General features: G+C 43.7%; 1 protein-coding gene across 1 annotated transcript in view; it reads left to right on the top strand.

Annotated features, from left to right (window-relative positions):
- Positions 1–1,216, top strand: part of prkcha (protein kinase C, eta, a) — a 34,063-nt gene extending 32,847 nt beyond the window's left edge. Inside the window, exon 14 of the mRNA XM_031580208.2 lies at positions 1–1,216. This exon is cut by the window's left edge and continues 1,295 nt beyond it. The gene's annotated coding sequence lies outside the window, so the exon portion shown is untranslated.
- Positions 1,217–5,663: the final 4,447 nt, after the last annotated feature.

The raw sequence follows: 5,663 nt of genomic DNA, 5'->3' as shown, positions 1-5,663 counted from the left end.
ATTCCTCATCGTTCAGCTGAAAGTGTTTTGCCAGATTTTGAATGTGCCTGTGAACAGCGTGAATTGTGAATTCAAAGTTCCTGAAGGTTCACTTTAGAAGTGGGCGTTTTTTTCTCTCTCAGGTATTTGCCTGTTATTGATATTTTTATTAATGTTATTTTTATACTTGATTTTCATAATATCAGAACCTAGAACTATTTTGTGTGTCTGTGGTTTGTGAGATTGACAATTGAATAGCTGACATGGAGCATCTCATTCAACCCTAGTTGTTATCCTAGTCTTGGCGATCAATCTGAATAATGGTCAACAATGGTCTGCCTCCTTTAAAAATGATGTGAACACGACTATACCCCAGTAAACCCAACATCCATTTAGTCCCATAATGCAACTCTCTGTTTGTCGCAGCCATGGAGACACACAGGGCTTCCCCTGTTTTCAGTTAGTTCTGTGGTCTTGGTATGATGCGCTTCGTATCGGACTTCCTACAGGGTTTACAAAGGAACAAAGGTGATCCTTTCTCTCAAAGACTTTCTTTTCAAACCTGTTGATGATAAAGTGTCCTTTCCCAAAGAAAGCCACCCTCACACAAATCTTGAAGAGGAAACCTACTGCCCTGTTTTTGACCCTTGGGATTTACTTCAGGTGGCCATCAATGACCTTTGGGTAGATGGGTGTAGTAGCTAGCAGAGCTAGCAGAAGGGCTAACAGCTCAGCTAGTGCACAACAAAAAGAAATGGATGCTGAAATCTAGTTTCATGAGAGTTTGGACAATGTGGGGGAAACTCATTTGCTTACCCCTCAGGAGTTCATTGGTTAGTAGCTATTGTTTCTGACATGTTAATGTATTATTAAAGCCATTCAAACCAGCCGTGAATGATTTAATGTATGACATGGTCGCGTGTGACATGTTTAATTGACTGTAGAAATGACTGGCATCCCCTCTCAGGTCCAGGGTAGCGTTTGCGGAAGAGGAAATTGCAACAATAACACTGCTCTAACAGCTTACTGTAATCTGATTCATAGAAGATGGTGAGAATTCGTTTTTCCCCCACATCTACCTTAGTCCGACCTTCTTTAAGCTGCACACCAACCACAATCAAGTGTTGTTTCTGTCCATGCCTTTTGCTGAATTAATAAACAGTGCCCATTATATCTGTACATAAAGTAAAGAAAGTAAAATGTTAATTATTAATAAACAGTACACATTACCCCTTCACTATAATGTAAAGTAAGTGAAATACCTAGTTTACTTGCTAGAGCTAGCTTCATGGTCATCATCTTGTGTATTGCCCTTTCTTTGGGTCTTTAAAACATGACATTTCAGTGTCACACTGTTTTGGTAGCCTAGTGATGAACAATATATACAAAAGACTATTCAGCTATGCTGTGTGTGTGTGGTTGTGTGTGTGTGTGTGTGTGTGTGTGTGTGTGTGTGTGTGTGTGTGTGTGTGTGTGTGTGTGTGTGTGTGTGTGTGTGTGTGTGTGTGTGTGTGTGTGTGTGTGTGTGTGTGTGTGTGTGTGTGAACTCAGGTGGGCCCATCTTCTCCTCATAACTGAACCTCCCCTCAGCCTAAAGGGTCAAACTCCTGCACAGGCGTAGTGGCAGACTGGTATAAACTACAGGGGGGGGGGGGGTGAGAGGGACATTCTGGCCTGCTTGAGTAAAAGCAATACTGGCCTGTGTGCATACATGATGTAGAGTGTGTTTATCCAAGCATTAAACAGCGTAAATCCTCTCCTCGTTGTGTGCGTAGGGCTGTTTGCACTGTCTGTTCGCTGGGCAGAAACCTTGCTCTCCTTCGAGGTCCAGATAAAACGTGTCATGCACTTTTTAGGTGGGAGAGGAGAGGGACACATCAGAAGATGGATATTCATCAAGGCTTTTGGAGGAGACATTTGCTATCAAGAATACCATGGAGAAACTGTTAGAACCTCTTATATGGCATGACACAAAGGCACTAGGCAATGCTCTCTATATCAGTGTCCTGAAAAACAGCCAGGGTGATAAATAATTCAGTTTATGAATTCATTTCTATCTCAGTTGCATTTCCCATTTAAAATGGCTCAAATTCAGCACGCCTGGGTCCTTCAAAGCCCTCCCAAAAGTGAGCTCACACACACACACACACACACACACACACTACTCCCTCGTGTAGTCTCTGGTCAAACGTCTTGTCTGTTGGAGAGAGACTTGGCTTAACAGGCAAGTGTTGCCAACCCAGCCTTGGAACCCTGTGGAGGATGGAAATTTCCACTTTGGAGGCATTGGGCAGCGGGGTGAGTGAGTTCGTCTCTCACAAGGGGAAGGTGCGAGCGCCACGCCGAAATGCTTTGGCACATTCGCCAAAAGAAGGTTAGGTTTGCCATTTTGCCATACGTCAACGCTGTGTTTCGCCGTGACATAGCGAGGAAACGGAGACTGGGAGAGAGAAGGCCCGGCGTCACCGGCTGTGGGAAAAACAGAGGCAGACTGACGTGCACAGACTGGCCCTCAGTGAAACACTATGCTTGATGAGCTGAGTGTAGAGGAGCTTTACTCACAGGCCTGTACTGTATTGATGGAGAATTACTGCCCAAGTAAGATTTAATGCTCTACCATATACAAGGCAGCTGGTAGCGCAAGGGGCTAGGAGGTGAAAAGGTCACTCTGTATAGCCTGTATAGCATATTATATATATGCTATATATTACATATATTTTCTAAGTAAATCAGTGTCTGTTAATAAGAAGATGTAAGTGTGTCTTGTTGGTTCAAAGTGCAGTATTATATAAATCTGTTCATCCCTGTCCTGTACATCAGTGGGTCTGTCTGTGCTCCTCAGAGGATGTTAGCATTAGCATGTAAACACCATTAGCATGTAAACACCATTCATCATTGGTTTAGTCTCTGGCCGTACACATGGTGCACAGAGTTCGCCACTTTGTTGTCGTACGGTAGTGTGAAATGACGACCCTTTGTGCCATCTGCATGCTGAAGAAAGACCTATGATCTGTCACTGTCATGCAAAACTGCTCTCTCCTTCCAACTCTCTCTCTCCCTCTCTCTCTCTGTCTCTCTCTCTCCCTCCCTCTCTCTCTCTCTCCCCCTCTCTCTCTCTCTCTCTCTCTCTCCCTCCCTCTCTCTCTCTCCCCCTCTCTCTCTCTCCCTCCCTCTCTCTCTCTCTCCCTCTCTCCCTCCCTCTCTCTCTCCCTCTCTCTCCCTCTCTCTCTCCCTCTCCCTCTCCCTCTCCCTCCCTCTTTCTCTCTCTCTCTCTCCCTCTCTCTCTGTTTCCCTCGGTGTGCTTGGATGATCCGTGCTAGTGCACCCTGCCTCTTGATCACTCACTCCATTCTAGTGTCTAAACACAAAGGTATCTTTTAACACAGACTTTATTTTATAAGGATCAAACTTCACTTCTCTCTCTCTCTCTCTCTCTCTCTCTCTCTCTCTCACACACACACACACACACACACACACACACACATACACACACACACACACACACACACACACACACACACACATACACACAGACACCCAGAGTTCTTGCCTGCTGCCAAGAATATATTTAGCTTAATTCCTCACTCATGTAAACATGTAAACAACACGAGCCAAATGAAGAACCCTTGCAGACAACAACAGGATACAGTCCTGCTTTCTGAAATGTGTTGGGGGGGGGGGGGGGGGGGTAGAGCATGGATTAGTGGGTTTCTAGTTAGGGACACTGTTGGGCCTTGGTGTGGAGGGTGTGATAGGTAAAGGCTACTTTGCACACTTATAACTTCTTTTTTTTTATTATTGGCCCACCACCACCCCCCCCCCTCTTCGGAGGACATCTTTATTTATATTCTAGTGTAGTTACAATCAATTGAAGCCGTTCCCAAAACACCCACCCCAGTACAGTGTGAATTATTTTTTTTTTAAACAGACAGACAGACCAGTACAGCGGGAAAAAAAAGTCTTTTGGTCTGTCTGTCTGTTTTTTTTTTTTTTCACACAGCTTATGACTTCTTAACTAAATACTAGTAAGGTTAGTTCTCTCGATTACTTCTTTTATTATTTTGGCAAGTAATTAAGAGTGTACACTTTTACGACATCATGACGGGCTATCACCACTCATATAATGTGGTTTAATCACAGGAGTACAGTGTTTATGAAGACGTATGGTAATAAGTTAGTGCAGCGGTTCCTGTTCTGATAACAGGTACAAGATGTAATAGGATAGGAGCTTTCATCACTGGCTTGTTTTGAGCGGTCTTTCTGTATTTTATAGAGCAGTGGTTCCCCATCTTTTCATGGCAGCCCTCCCCTTTGACAATGAGGAAAAAATCCCCCAGTTTTGGTTTATGTCTCACTTCATTCTGTGAATCGGTTCAAATTAGGTGCATGTCCGTTTTATTAATAATTAGGCTAGCTATCCTATTCTAATACATGAGCTATACGGTAGGTCCTGACCATACTATTTAAATGCAAAGTAGGCAATGAACTCATCACCAGATAGTGTGAGTTACAGGCTACTACACTGCCATACTTCATTTGACCACTAGTTGGTTGTTTCAGGTTCTCGTTCCACATTGTCACCCTCAACTTGTGTCCCCCCCATCCTGTAACTCCAGCAGTCCCAAAGGCCCCACACTTTGGGAAGCACAGCTATAGAGGAAGCATGTTAGCATGTTAGCATGTTAGCCAACAGAGGCATGACCTTGTTGTGGTGGGTTCAGCAGGAACCCACTCACCCTTGTGTGGTTATTTATAGCATGTTTTCCTCTCGTGTTTGTGTGTGTGAGTGTGTGTGTGTATGTGTGTGTGTCTGTGAGTGTGTGTGTGTGTGTGTGTGTTCATGGACCCCTCTGAAGCTCCCTAAGCCGTGTCACATGCACATGTCATGTCCTCCACTGTACAGCAGGCTTCATACGTCATGACCACGTATGTCCCCAGTTGTTTACAAAACACTTCTCTCACTGTACTGTAAACAGCATTAAAGTTTACATTGGTTTTATATGAAATCTGAATGGCAGTGAATGCTAACATGCCTGAAGTCATTTGTAGAGTCCGGCGTTAATTAAAGCCGTGTTCTGTCCGATCCTTGCGTGCGTTTCCCAGCAGCTCAGACCCTTAGTCCTCATCCCCCCTTTTCATCTTCTCCGCTAACAGGATCAATACCTTTACCCTCTGTTTCCACAGCAACAGCGGTCACTTTCAGGCTCTCACGCAAAACAAACCCCCATCACCACTGACATGGAGAGGGTCCATCGTCATGACAATTAGTGCTGACCAATGCCGGCCACAGGTACAAGCCGTGGACAGGGTGAAGAGGTCACAATGACGATGACGAGGACTGGCATGACAAGAGGTTCCAAGAACTGAAATTACCCTGACACTGACTCCTCTGTAACAGCTTGTTCCAATCTTCACTTTCACCGGTTCTTACAGTCTTTTTAAGCAGACATTTTTTGTCGAGATAAATAAACATAAATAAATAAATTCATAAACATAAATTACATAAAATACAAAAATTAATTTTTCATATAAGTGAAATTTCACGGTGAACACACCATAAAAAATAAAACCATTATAGAATGACTTCAACATTTCCATGGTTGATAATGAAAAAAGTATCTCTTGCTTGCACAGAAGGAAATATTTCCTGTGGTCATTTACATGCCTGGGTGTTATTACATACA

The sequence above is a fragment of the Clupea harengus genome, chromosome 14 (genome assembly GCF_900700415.2).
Source record: "Clupea harengus chromosome 14, Ch_v2.0.2, whole genome shotgun sequence".
NCBI classification, from domain to species: Eukaryota; Metazoa; Chordata; class Actinopteri; order Clupeiformes; family Clupeidae; genus Clupea; species Clupea harengus.
This window is presented reverse-complemented; position numbering and strand designations above follow the sequence as displayed.